Source organism: Manihot esculenta, chromosome 12, assembly GCF_001659605.2.
Source record: "Manihot esculenta cultivar AM560-2 chromosome 12, M.esculenta_v8, whole genome shotgun sequence".
Classification (NCBI taxonomy): Eukaryota; Viridiplantae; Streptophyta; class Magnoliopsida; order Malpighiales; family Euphorbiaceae; genus Manihot; species Manihot esculenta.
The window spans coordinates 18,977,795-19,001,237 of record NC_035172.2 but is presented as its reverse complement, the minus strand read 5'-3'; positions in this window follow the sequence as shown (position 1 = coordinate 19,001,237).

The following is a 23,443-nucleotide window of genomic DNA, read 5'->3' as shown; positions in this document are numbered from 1 at the left end:
TATTGAAAGTTTAATTAAAACATAAATGATTTTTAGAAGGAATTTACAAATTAAAATTAAAATTAATTTATTTAATAAATGTTTATAAAAAATACATAAGTATTAATTATAAGAATTATTATTATTCATTTTATAATATTTAAAATCCAGTTGAACATTTGAACTCTTCTTCAGTAATTGAGCCAGGTTTGGAAACATTGCTTCCATCAATCATACCAGACGCATCTGATATTTTTCAGTTGCACGTACATAAAGTCTAATAATGGGACATTACATAAGGATATGAACTCGGATTTTCATGTAGTTAATAAATGAACGATGATTAATTAAAAATAAAAAAAAATCATTTTCATAATCTATTTTTTTAATATCTAAATATTAATATTCTGACATTTGTTGCTAAATAAAATCTTATGAACATCACCACTTGATTGTTTATAATTTTTATATTAACAACGTGTTTATAACAATATAGAAATATATGAAAAGAATTATTTGACTTCGGTTCATATAGTTTCAAAACATATAACTATGGATTATTTTATGAAAAAATCACATGACACTCATATTTATATATTTTGGGTTTATAATGAACTAGATCCATTTAAAAATTTTTCATATATTAAAATCTAAATTTATTGCTGTAATTAATTCTACAATACTAGAAATTTATTGAGGGTAAAAATTAAAATTAATGAGCTAATTTCATAATCAATTACCAATTATCTAAATTTTCATTTTTCCAAAAATAAACAAAGAAAAAATGGGAGTCAAACCCTAATAGTTGGCTAGTTTTAGGAATTAACTAAATACTTCTATTATTTCAAAAAATTTGGAAATTTAAAACAAACTTTAAAAATGTATTTTGATCCTTCAGAATCATTAAAATATAATATAAAATTCGTCCATCTTACCAAGCTGCACATGCAATATGCAGGCAGCGTGGCACGCACCTTGTAGTCGCATGATGCTAATCCAGAGAGGCATTCTGATGGAGAAATTTGATAATGCATCTGTTGTATTATAACTATAATCATAATAGATTTCATATCAATCTTATTATAATCAATGATTAATACATAATTTTTTATATATAACCGTTGTATGGAATCATTTTTAGTTACCACCGAAATTATAGAGCAAGTTCTCATTTTTGTACTATGAGTGTAACTCTATTTGAGAATTTATGTCATCTAGGTTTTTCATTGTTGTCATGGATTGCATAAATGTTATATTTGTTAATTTAGGTAACTTAAACTATAATGCTATTTGTAATGTAATTTAGACATTTTTCTCATGGGTTGTATGGAATTCTATTTCTGCATTCATAATATGGATGTATGTATTTTAAGATATTAGGTTTTTTTTTTTTTCTAACATATTTTGTACCTCATGTTGCCGTAATTTTGAAATGAATTAATGTTGCGATTTTTGTAAAGGGTGTAATTGCAAAATTCCTATTTTCATTATTTTGAGGAGTGATTATTCAATCGGTTCAATTTAAAATTGAATCAAATTAATAAATTTAAATAATTAAAATACATAATTTTAGAAATTAAATTGAATCAAATTGATTTAAAGAAAATAATCTAAATCTCTAATTTGATTTGAATCAATTAGATTAGATTTGGAATTTTAAATGGTTTTCTTTAATTTTATTTTTAGTGTTCTATGATTCAATTGACTTATTTCAAGTATGGTTTTTGCCTAATAATAATTATTAAATAATATAAATATAAAAATACAAATGATATCGGTGATGTTGCTAAGATTAGATTGATAATATGGCCAGAATGAAATTGCGCTGTGATTGTCTAGAACCTGTAAGGAAGAGAATGTGAGGTGGTGGTGAGTGCCCACGCCAGCCACTCTGACACTCAAGTCAGTCTATTGAGGAGTAAAGAGAATCCAATGAATTGTTTAGAGATTTAATGTTTGAGAATAACACACGTTTGCCTCTTTAATGTTTGAGAATAACACACGTTTGCCTCTGTGATCCTTCTCCTTTTGTACTATAAGAAGGTGAAGATAAATATGACATTTTTTTATAATCTGACGGTGATGTGGCCGACTGCTTGATATGGGATATCACCAACTAATAAGTTGATAATCCCGTGATTACAAGCGCAATGGGGATACGTTAGGTCGTGCTTAATAATGGTAATTTCTTGCCGAGACTTGCCCTATCGTGGAAAGGGCGAGACGATGAACCAGGTGTTACGGTGTCTGGATATTCCTTTCTTCGGACTGGAACAAATTTTCTACTCATCAGATCCTTACCACGTGGCCCTGTTTTGTGGTGACAGATCATGGCTTACCTTGGTGTAATACCCGGCTAGAATCCGGCATCGGGATTCCTACCTTCCGGCGGAATCTAGGGTGTTGGATCTCTCTAGAAGGGTAGAATGTGTTTTCTAAAAATATTTTCAAATGATTTTAAGGGTTTTAATCGAAAGAAAATTTAGTTTTTGAAGAGAAAAGGCCAAGGAGGAAGAACCCAGGTTCGGCCGCCGAACATGAGATGGTTTCGGATGGACTTTTGGCTTCCGAAAGTTGAGTTGGGCAGAAACCAGGTTCGGCTGCCGAACCTCAAGTTCGGCCGCCGAACATGGGGGACTTTAGGGTGCTGGTTTGGCCGCCGAATGTGGCTCAGCCGGTCGCCTATAAAAGGGCCTCAGACCGAAAATGGGCGAGTTTTCTCCCCTTTCTCGAGCTCAGGTGAGTTTTTGTCCTCCCTTGGCCGTTTTCATGTTTTTCTTCATCTCCTTCATGTTTTCATGAGTTCCATGGTTATTTTGAAGAGTTTTCAAGCTTGGATCAAGGATTTGGAGCTTGGAGACCCCGGAGCTAGTTTCCTCCACATCTCCAAGGTTCGGGTCACACCAACCCTCGATCTCCAAGAGGTTAGTGTAGATCTCTGCTTTTCTTTATGTTTTAATGAGTTTTAAGTACGTTTTAAGGAGATTTGATGTATGTGTTTGGGTAGATATGCATGATAGGGTTTATGTGAATTTTGTGTCCAATGTATGATTACATGATGTTTTGTTGGGGTTTTAAGTTAGTTTATGCCCCTTTATGCTTGTGGGAGTGAGTATGCATGTTTGGGAGAGAGTATGTAAGGATTTGGGTGTATTGAGTTTGGTTTTTGGCTTGGCAGAATCGGATCTGTCGTCCAGAGGGGACCAGGTTCGGCCGCCGAAAGGAGTTTTGGCCGCCGAACCTGCATGGGAGGCAGCCTTTCGGCTGCCGAACGTGCCCCCGAAGGCTGAGTTTCGTTTCTGTCCTGGGGTTTCGGCCGCCGAACCTGCCGCCGAACCTACCCGAGTTTCGTCTCTGGAAGGGACTTTCGGCCGCCGAAGGTGCCGCCGAAAGTGCCCTGTCCAGCCGTTTCTTAGGTGTTTTCTATGCATGTTTTAGTGATGTTTAGAGGGGTTTTTGGGGGTATGTTTATGAGTTGTTAGAGTATGTTTGGCACCTCATTCGAGTCCACCTATGTAGGATCGGACCCGAGGGACCGAGGAGGCCAGTAGTGCTAGCAGTTGCAGAGTCAGTCAGCGTCTGCCAGGAGGTGAGTAGAACTAAACTTAATCTTTTATTTTATGAAAATCAAATGCCTAAAGCATGTTCATGCATCATGATTATATGTAGTATGTAACAGCCCGAGAACCGAACCATTACCGGCACTAGGATCCAGATCGGCTTAAGGCCGCCGGGACCCGTAGTAAGCCTACTATACTGTCTGTGTACCTGTAAGACTCATACATGATCATACATTTTCTGTAAAAATTTAAAACTTCCTCTTTATCCAAGGTTTAACCTGTGCATACCCAGTTAGGGTTCTCATCTCTGCTCTAAGCAGTACAAAAACTGTTAAACCTGGTTTTCATCATATCATAAAACATGTATACAAAATGATCATGTACACAAAACTAAAATCGCATATAATGGTCAGCACATCTATACACTGTACATCATATACTATCTCTTTACAATAACCATGTCCACCCTATCTATTACATATCCTTCAATCTTTAATACCCTGCTACCCTTGCTGTCTGTATTCTGATGACTGAAACCTGCAATACTGGGATATGGGGAGAGGGGTGAGCTATACTAGCCCAGTGAGTAAAAACATATAACATGCTCTCATGAAATGCAATATAGCACGATCATCTTTCATCATAGTATCTTATTCGTTCTGGGTTCACGCATGCGTCCTTCCCCAAATGAGTTCACGCAAGCGTCCTTCCTCAAGGAGTTCACGCAAGCGTCCTTCCTCCCCTGGCGTTCTTTTCTTCTTACTCATATAAGCATGGACTAATGCAATGCATCATCTTAGTGAGGGCTAATGCACACAACCTAATATCTCATGACATCCATGATGCGTGTTTCATGCTTAAAACATTACTTTAAAACATGCATAGTTAGTTCCACTCACCTCAGAAAGACTCTGGAACACACTTAGCAGGTTTGACACTGTGCTCACTGCTGAGCTCCTTGATTCCTTCGATCCGTTCCTACACAGATAGACTTATTTAAGGACTCAAACTAACATAGGAACAACTCTAAGCGACTCTCCAAAACCCCTCTAAACGATCCTAAAACAAGCACATAAAACATGCAAAAGAAAGCTGGACAGAGCACTTTCGGCGGCTGGTTCGGCGGCCGAAACCCCCCTCCAGAGACGAAACTCATGCATGTTCGGCGGCACATTCGGCGGCCGAAGGTCTCATCCAGAGACGAAACTCACATACTTTCGGCGGCCGAACTCTCTCTTTCGGCGGCCGAAAGTCCCTTTCTAAACCGAAAGCCTAGCTTTCGGGGGCAACCTTTGGCAGCCGAAACTGCCTCCACAAGGGGTTCGGCGGCCGAACCTGCCTTCGGCGGCCGAACCTGGTTTTGCCCGAAGGGCAGAACCTCCTCGGCTTCATGCAAACTTTGCCCAAAAATCCTATAACATGCATATCAACTACTCCCAACTAGCATATAACCATAGATATGCACAAAGGGGTCCAAAACTAATCTAAAACCCCAACCAACAACATCAAATAACACATAACATGCTTGAACATCAAAAATCAACAAAACCTCCCTTAAACCTAAACATGCATACTACCCATCCAAACTTCATAAAACCTTAAAAACACAAGGAAGGAAGTTCAGGATCTTCACTTACCTCTTCCAAACAAGAGATCAGACGATCCTAACGTGAAGTTATGAAGATTCAAGCTTCCAAACCTTCAACCTTCCCAACTTTGCTCTTTTTGCTTAAAACCTTCAAAACACATATAAACTCATCAAAACTTGGAACAAGTTATGGAAGAACATGAAAATCTCCCAAGGAGACTCAGAGCCTCACCTCTGGTGGAGAAAATGGAAAACTTATCCAAATCACCGACCTTTGACCATTTAAAGGGGGCTGGCCAGACCTCCTTCGGCGGCCAAACCGTGAAGCCGAAACATGCAAGGTTCGGCGGCCGAAAGTCACCTTCGGCGGCCGAACTTGCCATTTCTCCCATAACGCTTTTCTTTCAAAATTCCTTCCTTTTTCACATTTAAAACATGAAAAACAAATGACAATACCGTAGAAAACATATGTATTACCCTTCTCGAGGGTTCCAACACCCGAGATTCCACCGGACTACAGGAATTCCGATGCCGGACTCGAGCCGGGTATTACATTCTCCCCCCCTTAAGAACATTCGTCCCCGAATGTCCCTAACACAACATAAACACATAGAAAAGGGGAAAAACTAACCTTAAAACAGATATGGGTATTGCTGGAGCATAGACTCTCGAGTTTCCCAGGTGCACTCTTCGAGGTTGTGGTGGTTCCACAGAACTTTCACCATTGGTATCTCCTTGTTTCTCAGCTTTCTGATCTGGGTGTCAAGGATCCGCACTGGCTGTTCTACATAGGTGAGATCACTTAAGATTTCCACCTCAGGTTCACTAAGAACCTTCTCTGGATCTGACACAAACTTCCTCAACATCGAAACATGGAATACCGGGTGAATTCGTTCCATAGAAGACGGTAAATCTAGCTTATACGACACAGGCCCGATCTTCTGCAAGATCTCAAAGGGACCAATGTACCGTGGGGCCAGTTTACCCTTCTTTCCAAACCGAACCACTCCCTTCATCGGAGACACTTTGAGCAATACCATATCCCCCTCCTGGAACTCTATCTGCTTCCTACGGATGTCTGCATAGCTTTTCTGTCTGCTTACAGCTGTTCTGATCCTCTCTCGGATGATAGGCACTAATTTGCTGGTTATCTCAACTAACTCTGGCCCTGCAAGAGTTTTCTCTCCTACTTCTTCCCAGCAAACAGGTGTTCGGCACTTCCGCCCATACAAAGCTTCATAAGGGGCCATCCCTATGCTAGCATGATGGCTGTTGTTGTAGGCAAACTCCACCAGAGGTAGATGCTGCCTCCAAGAACCGCCAAAGTCTAACACACACATTCTCAGCATATCTTCGATGGTCTGGATGGTCCTCTCTGACTGACCGTCTGTCTGTGGATGGAAAGCAGTGCTGAAATCCAACCTTGTGCCCATTTCATTTTGCAGACTCCGCCAAAACCTGGAGGTGAACTGAGGTCCTCGATCTGATACTATCGACACTGGAACTCCATGCAACCTTACTATCTCGTCTACATACACCTGCGCTAACTTGTCTACAGAGTAGTTACTCCTGACTGGAATGAAGTGAGCAGATTTAGTGAGTCTATCCACAATCACCCATATGGAGTCTAATCTGTTAGACGTCGCCGGTAACCCCACTACAAAATCCATAGCTATGTTCTCCCATTTCCATTCTGGAATCGGCAGTGGGTTAAGCATTCCAGCCGGCTTCTGGTGCTCTAGCTTCACCCTTTGACATGTCTCGCAGGCTGACACGAACTGTGCCACTTCTCTTTTCATTGCTGGCCACCAATACACCCTTTTCAGATCTTGATACATTTTGGTGGCTCCCGGGTGAACGCTATACCTCGCATTATGAGCTTCCCTCATAATGTCGGCCTTCAAACTGCTATCATCTGGTACACATAACCTCTTACCGTGCCGAAGAATCCCCTCACCGTCAAATCTGAACTCTGCACTATCGCCAGACTGAACAGTCCTGGCAATCTTTACTAACTCAGGATCCTCGTGCTGTTTCAGAGCCACTTGCTCAAGAAACACTGGTGCAACTCTCATCTGTGCAATCAAAGCACCTGTACCAGATAACTGCAACTGTAGCCCTTCATCCACGAGCTTGTAGAACTCCTTCACCACCGGCCTTCTCTCTACTGAAATGTGGGATAAACTGCCAAGTGACTTCCGGCTTAAGGCATCAGCTACAACATTAGCCTTACCCGGATGATACTGAATTTTGCAATCATAATCACTGAGCAATTCTACCCACCGTCTCTGCCTCAAGTTTAACTCTCTCTGACTTAAGATGTGTTGCAGGCTCTTATGATCCGTATAGATCTCACACTTTACCCCATAGAGGTAATGCCTCCACATCTTAAGTGCAAAGATAACAGCTGCCATCTCAAGATCGTGTGTCAGGTAATTCAGCTCGTGCTTCTTCAGCTGTCTAGAAGCATAAGCTATCACTCTGTCATTCTGCATCAACACACAACCTAATCCCACTCGGGATGCATCACAGAACACTGTGAAATCTTCATCACTGATTGGCAGAGCTAATACCGGTGCTGAAGTTAACCGTCTCTTCAACTCCTCAAAACTCTCTTCACATTCCGCTGACCACACAAACTTCTGGTTCTTTCTAGTCAGTCTGGTCATAGGAGCAGCTATTTTCGAGAAGTCCTGTACGAATCTCCTATAGTAGCCTGCCAAACCCAGAAAACTCTTGATCTCTGTCACTGTAGTGGGTGTAGGCCAGTTGGCTACTGCTTCTACCTTTTTCGGGTCCACTGCTATTCCTTCTTCTGAAACTACATGACCCAAAAAGGAAATGCTCCTTAGCCAGAACTCGCACTTAGAGAACTTGGCATATAAGCCATGCTCTCGTAAGGTCTGAAGAACAATCCGCAGGTGCTGGGCATGTTCCTCTACATTCCTGGAGTACACCAAGATATCATCTATAAAGACGATCACAAAGCGATCCAGGTACTCCCTAAACACCCTGTTCATGAGGTCCATGAATGCTGCAGGGGCGTTAGTTAACCCAAACGGCATTACTAGGAACTCATAATGCCCATACCTGGTCCTAAAAGCGGTCTTGACTACATCCTCTTCCCTAATCTTCAACTGATGGTATCCGGATCTTAGATCAATCTTAGAAAAGCAACCTGCTCCTGCCAGCTGGTCAAAGAGATCATCGATCCTGGGTAGAGGATACTTGTTCTTGATAGTGACTTTGTTCAACTGCCTGTAGTCGACACAAAGTCTAAGAGGTCCATCCTTCTTTCTGACAAATAATACTGGAGCACCCCAGGGTGAGGTACTCGGGCGGATGAAACCCTTAGCTACCAAATCCTGTAACTGCTCTTTCAACTCTCGCAACTCTGCTGGTGCCATCCGGTAGGGAGGAATAGAGATCGGTCTTGCATGGGGCATCAACTCAATCTCGAACTCTATTTCCCTATCCGGTGGAAGTCCTGGAAGCTCTTCAGGAAACACATCTGGGAACTCACTAACAACTGGTACTGTGGATGGTTCCCTAACCTGTTTGTCTAACTCTCTCACATGAGCTATGAACCCCTGACACCCCTTCCTCAACATCCTATGAGCCTGAAGGGCTGATATCAAACCCTTAGGTGTCCCCCTCCTGTCTCCTTTGAAGACACACTCCGACCCATCCTGGTCTCTGAAACTCACTATCTTATCTCTACAGTTCAGGGTAGCAGCATACGTAGATAACCAGTCCATCCCTAGAATGACATCAAAGTCTGTCAACTCTAGAACCACTAGGTCAGCTGGAAGGTATCTACTCTCTATACATACTGAACTGGACCGACAGACTGACTCTGCCAATGATGGGTCACATCTGGGTCCACTCACCCAAAGAGGACACTCTAACTCGGAGACTATCAAACCCAACCTCGCTACGGCTCTAGGAGCAATAAAAGAGTGAGAAGCACCGGGGTCCATCAAAGCATACACCTCTGAACACCCAATGAGGAGATTACCTGACACCACTGTGTTCGAAGTGTCTGCCTCCTGCTGAGTCATGGTGAAAATCCGTGCTGGGGCTGACGGACCTGCACCTCGGGAACCCATCCCTGATGAAGAGGCTGCCCCTCTTCCTCTACCTCTGCCACTGCTTGGTGGTATGGCTGGAGCTGTTGGCTGTGCTATACTGCCTGTGCTCATCTGTTGTGATGATGCTATAGAGGTCATGTTAGGACACTGCTTTGCCATATGCCCTTCCTGCCCACACCTATAGCAGGCTGAAGATCCCTTCAGACAAATTCCTCCATGCTGCTTTCCACAGTTTGGACATACTGGCCTATCAGCGCCCGAACCTGAACCTCTACCCAGTCCTAAACCGGATTTCATTCTGCCCCAGAATTTGCTCTTTTTCCCTTTACCCTTCTCTCCTCTCCTATCTCCAGACGAAGCTACACTAGTAGCTTTAGAACCTGAGGACTGTGCCACTTGTTGCCTTGCTGTCTCTTGACAACTGACACTAGCCTCCATCATTCTTGCTGCATCTACAATCGAGTGAAAACTATCTTTCTCAGCTGCCTGGATCAAAGAGAAATACCGAGGGTGTAACCTCATGGCATATCTCCTTGCTTTCTTCTTTTCAGTGTCATAGGCGTGCCCCACATATTGGAACAACTCCAGAAACTTGTCAGTGTATGCATCTACACTCATTCCCTCCAGCTGTCGCAACTGCTCAAATTCCACCATTTTCATTTCTCTAGAACTATCAGGAAAAGCCCACCCAGCAAATTCATTGGCGAACTCTTCCCATGTTATACTGTCTATTCGAGGGTCCACATAATGCTTGAACCACTCTCTAGCTTTCTTGCACTTTAAGGTGAACCCTGCCATCTCAATGGCCCGATGATCATCTGCACCCAGCTCACTCGCTATCATTCTAACTGCATTGAGATACTCAAAGGGATCATCTCCCGTGTGAAATTTAGGAGCATCCAACTTTAAGTACTCTGTCATCTTCACCTTTCTTCCTCCTGAAGAACTGGGTTGCTGTGCCTCCACAACAGGGGCTACTGGTTCAGGTGGTGGAGGTACTGCTTCTGGTGGGGCTGAACTTGTTGGATAAGGTGGGGGTGGATACATGGGATAGGGTGGATAAAAGGAGGGATAAGGCATGTAGGGCATATACGGTGGATAGGAAGCAAAACTAGAGTAATCTGACATACCTCCCATCGGATACCCTGGGCCCTGTGAAAAGGGTGAATAGCCATAGCCCGAGGCCTGTGCGCCTCCCTGCGACTCCCCCATACCTTCTTCGGCCCTTCCTACACCCATGCTTACATCTCTACTCTGTTCCACACCCCTAGCTTCTCTTTCTTCCTCTACTCTTCCACCTCTGTTTACTCCTCTTCTGCTCTCGTCAGAAGACCTTCTAGGGTCTTGTGAAGTTCCCTCTCCACTTGACCTGTAAGTCCTTGCCCTTGGCAAAGCAGGAGGACGAGCAGCTGGGTCCTCACTTACTGATGGGACTCTAGTCAATCTCGCTGATCGACGAGTTCCTCGCATCTTAACTCGCTGAAAAACAACATATAGCATAGCACATAAGCACAGATTCATCATATATCATAATGCACATGTATATAGCATGGCATTGCACAGCATCATAAAATAGACAGGACTAACATCCTATCCTAGTGGACATGTTTTCCTATTGTGCTTGACCAATTACACCTCTATGAGCCCCTCTTTTTCTCTAGGTCCGACCATACGAACCAGTGGCTCTGATACCAATCTGTAACAGCCCGAGAACCGAACCATTACCGGCACTAGGATCCAGATCGGCTTAAGGCCGCCGGGACCCGTAGTAAGCCTACTATACTGTCTGTGTACCTGTAAGACTCATACATGATCATACATTTTCTGTAAAAATTTAAAACTTCCTCTTTATCCAAGGTTTAACCTGTGCATACCCAGTTAGGGTTCTCATCTCTGCTCTAAGCAGTACAAAAACTGTTAAACCTGGTTTTCATCATATCATAAAACATGTATACAAAATGATCATGTACACAAAACTAAAATCGCATATAATGGTCAGCACATCTATACACTGTACATCATATACTATCTCTTTACAATAACCATGTCCACCCTATCTATTACATATCCTTCAATCTTTAATACCCTGCTACCCTTGCTGTCTGTATTCTGATGACTGAAACCTGCAATACTGGGATATGGGGAGAGGGGTGAGCTATACTAGCCCAGTGAGTAAAAACATATAACATGCTCTCATGAAATGCAATATAGCACGATCATCTTTCATCATAGTATCTTATTCGTTCTGGGTTCACGCATGCGTCCTTCCCCAAATGAGTTCACGCAAGCGTCCTTCCTCAAGGAGTTCACGCAAGCGTCCTTCCTCCCCTGGCGTTCTTTTCTTCTTACTCATATAAGCATGGACTAATGCAATGCATCATCTTAGTGAGGGCTAATGCACACAACCTAATATCTCATGACATCCATGATGCGTGTTTCATGCTTAAAACATTACTTTAAAACATGCATAGTTAGTTCCACTCACCTCAGAAAGACTCTGGAACACACTTAGCAGGTTTGACACTGTGCTCACTGCTGAGCTCCTTGATTCCTTCGATCCGTTCCTACACAGATAGACTTATTTAAGGACTCAAACTAACATAGGAACAACTCTAAGCGACTCTCCAAAACCCCTCTAAACGATCCTAAAACAAGCACATAAAACATGCAAAAGAAAGCTGGACAGAGCACTTTCGGCGGCTGGTTCGGCGGCCGAAACCCCCCTCCAGAGACGAAACTCATGCATGTTCGGCGGCACATTCGGCGGCCGAAGGTCTCATCCAGAGACGAAACTCACATACTTTCGGCGGCCGAACTCTCTCTTTCGGCGGCCGAAAGTCCCTTTCTAAACCGAAAGCCTAGCTTTCGGGGGCAACCTTTGGCAGCCGAAACTGCCTCCACAAGGGGTTCGGCGGCCGAACCTGCCTTCGGCGGCCGAACCTGGTTTTGCCCGAAGGGCAGAACCTCCTCGGCTTCATGCAAACTTTGCCCAAAAATCCTATAACATGCATATCAACTACTCCCAACTAGCATATAACCATAGATATGCACAAAGGGGTCCAAAACTAATCTAAAACCCCAACCAACAACATCAAATAACACATAACATGCTTGAACATCAAAAATCAACAAAACCTCCCTTAAACCTAAACATGCATACTACCCATCCAAACTTCATAAAACCTTAAAAACACAAGGAAGGAAGTTCAGGATCTTCACTTACCTCTTCCAAACAAGAGATCAGACGATCCTAACGTGAAGTTATGAAGATTCAAGCTTCCAAACCTTCAACCTTCCCAACTTTGCTCTTTTTGCTTAAAACCTTCAAAACACATATAAACTCATCAAAACTTGGAACAAGTTATGGAAGAACATGAAAATCTCCCAAGGAGACTCAGAGCCTCACCTCTGGTGGAGAAAATGGAAAACTTATCCAAATCACCGACCTTTGACCATTTAAAGGGGGCTGGCCAGACCTCCTTCGGCGGCCAAACCGTGAAGCCGAAACATGCAAGGTTCGGCGGCCGAAAGTCACCTTCGGCGGCCGAACTTGCCATTTCTCCCATAACGCTTTTCTTTCAAAATTCCTTCCTTTTTCACATTTAAAACATGAAAAACAAATGACAATACCGTAGAAAACATATGTATTTCCCTTCTCGAGGGTTCCAACACCCGAGATTCCACCGGACTACAGGAATTCCGATGCCGGACTCGAGCCGGGTATTACATAGTAGGTTGTTTGCACTAGTTCACGAATGTGGTGCATTGCATTATTTGATGTTGATTCAGGAGGTTTGGACCAAGGCGACTTCAATAGCCCATATCTGTCATTGAGTCTTGGGTAAGTCCTTTGAGAGCCGGATAAGTACATATAGGAAAGTCCCTGTGAGCTCTCTGTGGACTGGGTACCCTGTCATGTATGTGAAAGTCCTGTGTGAGCTCCTTTGGGGGGAGCCGGGCACCGACAGAGGGATTTTTGAGGTCATGTCCGATCCTTGAGAGGAAAGGATGCTAGCAAAAAGAACTCTCAGAAACAGGTCCGTGGGGAGTAGATATTTGCATGAACCCCGAGACGGACAAGATACAGTTATGTGATTTCTTTGTGTTATGACGCATTTCATGAGAGCATGTAATTAATGAACTGTTTTCCTTGTTTCTACTCACTGGGCTTTTTAGCTCACCCCTTCCCCCTAACCCCAGTTTTGCAGGTCAGAGGTAGGCCAGGAAGACGTCAAGGGTAAGAAGGCTTGTAATAGTATTAGCTTAGTACTTTTAGTGTGGACATGTGTTATAAATTGATATATTGATTTGTAAGAGAATGTAATGTAAAGTTAATTGGAGTTATGTTTATGGATTAGAACTGTGCTTGGCCCTAAGACTTGGTTAGTCCCTGTTTAATACATGATGTATGTTATACTAGATGTTGAGTTATGTTTGAACTAATCTTGTGGCATGTGTTGTTTACCACGCTATGGTAATGGATGAGGACCCTAGAGGAGGTCTTATGTTTGTGGTTTGATGCATGCACAGGTTAGGTTCTAGTTCCTTGGATGTAATCCCAGCTTGATGTATGTTATGTTGACCCAACTAGAGTTTTGATGAGGGCTCTAGTAGGGGATCCTTTTATGTTTCAGTTATGTTGCATACAGGTCAAGCTCGGTATTTACATCATATGTTTCAGTTTTTATGTTAAAGTTTTGATCATGTATGGGATTTGACCAGGTGATAGGAGGTATGTTTGGCTTGCTACGGGTCCCGGCGGCCTTAAGCCGATCTGGATCCTAGCGCCGGTGGCGGTTCGGGCCGTTACAGAGGGGTATCGGTTTCCGGGTCGTTACACTTGGACGATTGCTATGTAGCATCAAAGGTCCCCCTACTGGTCTTCAATTCTTCATATTTGAAGGGGATAGTTGATCTCTAGGTCTGGGACATGTGGCCTCCCGAGATTGGTTTTATGCTCCTCATGCCATTTCGCCTATCTAGCCTTTCCATGATGATTGCACTGCTTATCGTGCTGCATTTAAAGCCGGCCGTCAAAACCGTCTTATAAAAGCCCCTTCATTTTCCCCCAGTTCCATTTTTGCTACCTCTTGGTGATTCTTTGCTTTCAGAGAAAACTGTTTGCAACTTCTTCTTCCTTTTTACTCCTTACGAATTTGTACTTCTTACGTTAATTTTTGTTTTCCTTTTCTTCAATATGAATAGAAATACTTCTTCTTCCCTTAGTGAGGGTTCTTCTTCCAGCTCCTCCTCTGATGGCCATATCCGAGCACCGACCCCATCGTTCCTTTAAGGGAGGCTCCAAAAAATGAAGGAGGCTTAATTAGTGAGACCTTGCCTGTCATCTCGTAGTGCGATGTAGATCGTTTATATGACACTTACCATATTCCTCGAGAGACTTTCTGGGTCTTGGCTCCTCCTCCCCGTGTTAGTGTTAACGACTTGATCCCTGCTTAGGACACTATCATTATTTTTTAGGAGTAGATGAAGGCGGGTCTCCAGTTCCCCATGGACCCATTTTTTATGGAGGTCCTTCAATTTCACAAGCTTACGATTGCCTAGTTTAATCCTAATAGCTAGAGAATCCTTGTGGCTTTTCGATTCATCTGCCTTAATAATCACATCAAACTAAGTGTAGCACTTTTTTTCCAGTTGTAGCAGCTGGGTACCCGTAAAATCGAAGAGTTTTGGTGCTTCAATAATCGAAAGTACTTAACCATTTTTTACTGGATGCCTTCCTCTTTGAAATGGTGGGAAAATAAATTGTTTATCTTTCGTCACCAAACGTTGGGGGGTTTTGGGCGTCTTCAAACGAGTTGGTATTACTGGATGGAATTAAAAAGGTATGGGGTCCTTCTGAGGAGAGAGGAGGATGAAAATTTAGCATTTCTCTTAACGATGACTAAATTCCTAAAGGAAATAGACATCACCCAGGTAGTGAGGAACAACATTTTGTCTTGGTAAAGCCATCTGCAAGCAAATCAGACACAGGGTCCTCACTCGTCTAACCTTCCCAGCCTTGGCGAAACCGCTTCCCAAGCTCAGGATCAGAGTACTTCTCTTTCTGTCTTTTTTATTTTTCAAACTGCCTTTCTTACTTAATTTTTCCTTTTTTTTTTTTTTTTTTTTTGCAGATATGGTTGGGTCAAGCAAATTCGCTAAGGCGACATATGCTACTCATAAATACAAAGCTATTGCTGGGGTTGCTAGTCCCCCCTCTAGGCGTGCTCATCCCTCACCAGAGGTTATCATGCTTTCTCCTCCCTTGCCCCTTCCTACAACAGAAGGGTCGGCCCATCTACAACATAAGTCTTCTCCCTTGTACACTTCTGACTCTGCCGCAACCCCTGAGCTTCCTACTGATGTCCCCACCTCCTTCATACCTATTGCTGCAAGTGTTGGGATCAAACCTTCCTGGCCTCTGAGTATCCATTCTCTGGCTTTGGTGCTAAATCGAGCACCTTCGTTTCTTGACAATCCTACTCTGGGACTCCTTCTGATCAAAGGTTCCCTGAGGCCTGTAAACCAACGCCACCTAAATGAGCTCGAGACACACGAGCTTTTTGACAAATCCATACAGTCTGCACTGGAGAGTGTCCTCTGCACTCACGTAGCCAAGGAGTGATACAAAGCCTTGAGGCAAAAGTCCGGTGCAGATGATATGGGCAGGAGGCTCTTAGCCGAGGAATATTTAAGGTTGAAGGCTCGGGTCGTTGAAGTTGAGGGTACCATGAAGGAGACCCTAGAGTCTGTGGACAAGCTTCAGTTCGACCTTGATAAGGCCATCGCTTCAAAGTTGAGCCTTGAGAATCAAGCTAAATCTGTCGAGGATCAGGTGGCCCTGTTGCCATGCCAAGTCTTGGAGCTACAGGTGCAAGTTGAAGGAGTCTGTGCTGCCACTACTAGGCTTTCTGAGCTCGAGGCGGAGCTCAAGTAGACAGTGGCTCAGGGTGGGGAGATGTTTGTTCAAGGCCAGGATTCGGTGAAGAAGGAGCTGGCAAAGCAATTTCCTTCTCAGGATTTTTTCTAGATAGACGACATTCTTTCTGAGGAGGAGAATGAGATTGAAAAAGAGGAGGAACGTGCTGAAGATACTCCCACCGACCGAATCTCTATGGATAATGTAATAGATATGGGAAACACTGATGTAGTGGAGACTTGGGAGGAATATGAAAATATCATTCCTCCTATGTAATCTTTTTTAACGAAAGTTTATTATTTTATTTTTGAGTGTCTGCACACCCTGTGTTTGTTTATAGCCTTTTTTCAAGACTTAAAATAATTTTTTCTTCTTAAAGGATCACCAACACCCATCCATCGTGATGGTAGTAATTATCTTGAAAATCATTGAGTAATGGGGATAACACCCAGACATGTGGTGTGGCATATACTTGTCTTGGGTCTGAAAGATCCTACTGGATTCCTCATGATCTTGAGGCCAGTACTTGTCCTTAACATAAGGCAAGATTTGCCCCGTGGCCCTTTGTGACCACTTTGAATTAATGGGGTCATCCTCAAATCGTCTGGTGGAAACCGCCTTTTGATCTAGCCTGGTGAAAATTACCTTGTGGCCTTGTTTAGTGAGACCAACGCCTAGATGTCCTGGCAGAACCCACCTTGTGACTTGGCCTGGTGTAACCCGCCTTGTGGCCTTATATAGTGGGACCAATACCCAAATGGTCTGGCGGAACCCGCCTTGTGACCTGGCTTGGTGGAACCCGCCCTGTGACCTGGCTTGGCGGAACCCAATGCCCGGATGGAATCCAATGCCTCGTGGACTTGTATAATGGGACCAATACTCGGATGGTCTTGTGGAAACTGCCTTGTGACCTGAACTAGTGGAACCCGCCTTGTGCTATTGTATAGTGGGACCAACACATGGATGGTTTGGCCGAACCCACCTTGTGACTTGGCTTGGAGAAACTTGTCTTATGGTCTTGTATTTGTCTCCCTTTTTCCCTTTTTAGAGGAAGACAATCCCCTCGTCCCTTATCACTGAAGAACATAACATATAAAAATACCTCGTTAACTTTGTTATTAAAAGAGTATCCTTATGGTACAAATATATTGAGAGTGGGGGACCACTCGGCTCTCTAAGTGGGCTAGCTTATAAAACTTCTGGACAGATGATCTTCGAGACTTTAAAAGGTTTCTTACTAGTCCAAAAATTATATTTGGAGTGTGCTTACTTTTTCGAACCCTCTCTAGGTCCTTCTGTTATTATATGTATAACCCTTACAGGTTCTCAATCAGGGGTTATTTTCTCGAGATCAGATCTCTTCTCTTTTCTTCCCTTCCTTGTAAATTTTTTAAAAGGTACTGTCTCTTATCACCCTTTCAATCTCATCCTTTAGATGCCGACATTCTTTTGTTGTAAGACCATGATCTTCATGGAAGCGGCAATACTTTGTCCTATTTCGTTTCTCCGCTTTCTTAGGGTTGAGCTTTGGTGGCCACCTGATTTCTTTATAATTTTTCTTGATCCACATCAAAATACGAGTCTATAAGTCACTTAATAGCGTGTAATTCTTATACTTACTTTGATCATCCCTCTTTTGCAAGATCGGATAACTCCTGTGATCTCCTTCGTGTCTTCGTCTCTCGGACTTCTGACTTTGCTTTTGATTCGACCTCTTGTCTTTTTTTAACGCTTGGACTTCATCATCCAGCCTAATATACTTTTATTTCTCTATTAACTATTGATAAATTGCAGCTGGATTTTTTTATTAAAGAATCTATGAATTTAACGTTGCGAGTTCCTTTCTTCAATGCTTCACACGCTATTTCATGATTCAATTCTTCCACCTGTATGGCTTCAGCATTGAACCGTGAGATAAAGCTCTTTAAAGACTCACCCTATTCTTTGCAGATCTTCTGTAAGTCAAAGGAAATTTTTTTAGGAGGTATGCAAGTAATAAATGTGGATTTAAATAACATAGCAAACTGTATAAAGTTTTGAATTAAACCTGGGTTCAGATGTTGGTACCATTTCTGAGCAGTGTTGAGGGAAATACTTGGCACAATACAAAATCATTGACATCCTGAAGTTGCATAGTCATCCTAAAGATTGACAAGTTGCTCCTAGGATCTGTTGTTCCGTCATACTTGTCCAAGCTAGGCAACTTGAACTTGGTGGGAAAGGTTTCTACTAAGATCTCTTCCGAAAGAGGTGAAACACCATCTAGGCTAAAATCCTCTTCTTTTTCCTTTTGGTACCTTTGCACGGCCCACACTACCTTCCAATCAATGCCTTTCGAAGCCTCGTTTGATTCATCTTCGGACTCGGCTCTTCCCTTGGGCTGTATTCTAACCGCTTTTGTTCGAGCCCTTGGTGTATCCACAGAGGCTTCCTTCCTTCTTTCGGGATCCATTTTTGATGCCTCTTTTCGAGCCTTATACTATTTGAGGGTAGCCTGCAGCCTTCGGATGTACTGGAGTATTTGTTCATTGTTTAAATTATTGTGGTCTGTTTCATTGACCACTGGAGGTGTGTTTTCTTTATCGTCAGGGGCAGAAGAAATGATGACTCCCTCTTTGGTAGTAATATTAGCAGCAGCTCGTGAACTACCAGCCATCCTGAAAGGGAAATGAGAGTGAAGTTTCTTTCCGAGAAAAAGAGCAGTAGACCGGTTGTAATCCAAATGAATAGCAAGGATTCAAAGGACTCCTAGCAGTGAAACCAAATGATGTTGCTGAGATTAGATTGATGATGTGGCTGGAATGAAACTGTGCTGTGATTGGCTAGAACCTGCAAGGAAGAGAATGTGGGGTAGTGGTGAGTGCCCACGACAGCCATTTTGACGCTCAAGTCAGCCTATCGATGAGTAAAGAGAATACAATGAATTATTTAGAGTTTTAGTGGTTGAGAATAATATACTTTTGCCTCTATAATCCTTCTCCTTTTATACTATAAGAATGTGGATATAAATATGATATTTTTCAATAATCCAGCAGTAATGTGACTGGCTGCTTAATATTGGACATCGCAAACTAATAATTGGTAATTCTGCAATTACAAGTATAATGGTACGTCGGGTCATGCTTGATAATGATAACTTCATGTCGAGAATCATCTTGTCAGAAGAAGGGTAGATCTCGGAGGATGAACCAGATGTTAAGATGTCCAAATCTTCCTTTCCTCAAACTGGACTGCATTTCTTACTCATCAGATCATTGCCATGTGACCCTATCTTATGGTAACAGATCATGACTTACCTTGGGCGATTGTTATGTAGTATCAATTGGTTACTACTATTCGATCATTTCGATTTTGACCAAAATTTTCTTGTTAGAACTGAAGTGAATTGATCAAATTGAAATTTCTAAAAATACAAATTGAATCGAACCGATTAAAGAATAAAATCGACTCAAATTTTCAAATCAAATCGATTTAATCGATTATTTCAGTTTGAACTGAATACTACTTATCTCTAAATATTTATGTTCATGCTAACATCACAAGCCATTGACCACTTTAGCAACCTAAATTATATAAGGTTGATGTTAATTACTTTAACCTATTAGTATTAAATAATTTAAAAACTAATAAGGATATATAAAAAATAACAATTAATGCTATATATTTTATAAATTTCAAAATAACTAATAATTTGAAATTAAAAAAAAAAGTTCTAAAATAATAGTTATTATGAAATTGAGGTAGTATTATTTTACGTATCAATTTGGTCGTTATTTTTATTTACTAAGATATTCCTTTATATCTGTTAATTTTATGGTCTAAAGCAGATTAATTTTTGGAGATTTGTAGTTATCCTCACACCACGCATTCTCCAAAGATCTAACATGTAACAATAAGTTTCTTTTTTAAAAAGAAAAAAAATTATAACAAATTATTTAGCCAAATATATGGTTATACTCCTATATTAATCAAGATTAACTCATTGCACACTGAACTAAAATTATGACATATTAATTATTTAAATTTATAAAAATAAATATTATTGAACATGTTTAGCTATATTATTAATAACTCATCAAAAGTTAAAAATTACTTATTTACTGCTAATTGTATTTTAAATTTTTTTATTTATGCTTTAAATTTTTATAAAATGTAAAGTTAGTCTTAATAAAATAGGGTGACTGTCATTTATGGAAATTTAAAACAAAGTCAACAAAATTTATAACACAATAAACAATAAACAAAACAAATTTCTCTCTCTTTATGAATGACGTGGCTTATTGATACTCCATTAGTCCTACGGAAATTGATCAATAATTATTTTTATTTATATTAAAAAATATAAATATTATAGTTGAAGTAATAAATTTCTTAGTTTTTCTTAATATATTCTTCATTTATATTACTCTATTACTAATTTTTTTAATTAATAAATTTTACTTTTAAAATGCATATAAAGTAGAAATATATTAAAAATTTGATAAATAAATTATCATCTTAAACAAAATAATCTATAATTTGAAACAAATAGGAAAGAAAAATAAATATATCTTTACAAGACCAATTAAAATATTTAATCATTATGATTTTATTAATTTAACATATTTAATAAATTTTAATTTTATTTAAAATATTTAATGAATTAATTTCAATAATACCAATTGTAAATATGTATTTATCAGATTATTTAGCAAAAAGATTGCTTAGTAGAAATCTTCTTGGTCTTTGTGTGTTGTAGGAGGCAAAGACTCAAGTCGTTGCTACCATACGAGTCATTCACATATACAACGCGTGGAAAATTCCAGTGGAGTCCTAATGTTTTATAGAACCATTCAAATGATTAATTAAATCTTTTGAATTCTCAAAATAAGAAAATTATTATTTAATTTTTATGATATAATAAAATTTATTAATTAATTTTTCAATTTAGAGATATATAGTAAAATGTTTTTAAAATTTTAAAAATTTACTAATTAATTTTTTTTAATTTTAATTGTTAGCGATTGGAGTGTTAAATTTTAAAAAATTATAAAAAAATAAATAATTAAAGGTGTATGAGACTTTGGTGGAGAAATTTGAGTGATGGCAAAATAAGGAATAGTTTGTGGATTAAGTGAAACTCTTATTAGGTGAGGAGGATTACAAGGTAATATGGCTAATGGGATTTGTGTGTTTCACACACATTAACAGCATCCCTAAAGCTAATTATTTTTTAATTTTTTTCCAGAATTTTCTATACATATGATTTTTTCTAGACCCTAGTACACCAATTCCACCATTTTCTATAATACTTCACAACAATATTATTTAATTTTAATTAATCATATATTTATTTATCTAGATTTTCTAGATTGATATTTAATACTCCTTTTCAAATTAGAAAAATCTTTGATTTCAAATAATTCTCGAAATAGATGAATTTCTCCGTTGAAATCGTCTCGGTGAAGATATCTGCAACTTGCTTACCAATCGTGCAAAATTGCATAGATATTTCTCCTTTATCAATGAGCTATTGAATGAAGTAATATTGTAACTCAATGTGCTTTATTCTCTTGTAGAAGACTGGATTCTTCATCATTGCAATAGTTATAGTTAATGGTTTGATTTCTTATTGCAAATTCTGCGTAATTCTTCTTGGTTAGACTGTTACACATGTGACGCTTGCAACTACTATATATTCGGCTTCAATTGATAATAATGCTACTGTCTTTTGCTTTCTTGATGACCATGAGATTATCTTTATTCCAAGGAAAGAATGCATATCTACTTGTGCTCTTCTTACCATCAATGTAATACCCGGCTAGACTCCGATATCGGAATTCCTACCGTCCGGTGGAATCTCGGATGTCGGAAACCTCTAGAAGGGCAAAATCATGTTTTCATAAAATGTTTTCATGTATTTTATGGTTTTAAGTGAGAAAAAAATTGAGTTTTGAATGACAAAGACCATGGAGGGAAATCCAGGTTCGGGTTTTGAATGACAAAGACCATGGAGGGAAATCCAGGTTCGGCCGCCGAACCTTATGTTCGGCCGCCAAACTTGCATGAGTTTTGGAGTCATCTTCGGCTTCCGAAGGTGGTCTGGCCAGCCACCTATAAAAGGCCCCATGGCCGAAAATGGGCGAGTTTTCTTCCCCATTTCTGGCCAGAGGTGAGTCCATGCCCTCCCATGGTTGGTTTTGATGTCTTTCCTCAAATCTTTCATATTTTAACAAGTGTTAACTTGGTTTTGAAGATTTTTGAAGCTAAGATCAAGTTTTGGAACTTGGAGACCCAAAGTGTAACGACCCGAAAATCGGACCGCTACCGGCGCTAGGATCCAGATCGGCATAAGGCCGCCGGGACCCGTAGCAAGCCTGACATATAATCTGTAAACCTGTATAATCCCATACCTGATCAACAACATGCATAAAAATTTAAACTTTTCTTTTAAACATCCAACTCAACCTGAACATACATGTACATAGTCCTGATCATAATCATGATCCCTCTGTGGGATCTCATCAATGCCCCAACGGGCGATACAACATGAGATGAGTTGGCTTAAACATAAACATTATAAAACATTTCTATAGATCATGTATTAAAGGGATTACAATACTCATAGGGTCAAGCACATCTAAAACCTCAAAATACCTCATTACATATCATAATGAAATCTCTTACATTACATCATAATACAATTGTCATGTCCACAATCTAACTATTACAACATAAGACATACTTCAAACTCTGGTTAACCTCCTGGTCTACCCTGTACCTGCACATCTGGGGTTAGGGGAGAGGGGTGAGCTACAAAGCCCAGTGAGCAGAATAGTAGAAAACAATACATTAAAATTTCATGCTTTCATGGAATGCAACACATCACAACAAATCACATCTCGGATGGTATTGTCACCAATAGTCCTCTACATAGTCCAACTGTGCCGGGACGTAGAATGGGTACAACCGGTCTTTCCCTTAACATAACATATCAAACAGTCCAACTGTGCCAGGGACGTAGAATGGGTACAACCTGGACTTTCTCTTACATCGTGCCAGGGACGTAGAATGGGTACAACCTGGACTTCCATACCATATCATGCCGTAGCATCATCATGCCATATGAGGACTAGAGGGTCATCCAATAACCAATCCACATCAACATCATAAATGCAATGCAACATATTCGTGAGTACTAATGCAAACAACCTACTATGTCTCATGGCATTCATGATGCATGGATCATGCTCAAAATTCATATTTCGTTTAATTTAAAACTTAAGGTTTATTCCACTCACCTCTGGCTGAAGCTCTACTGACTCTG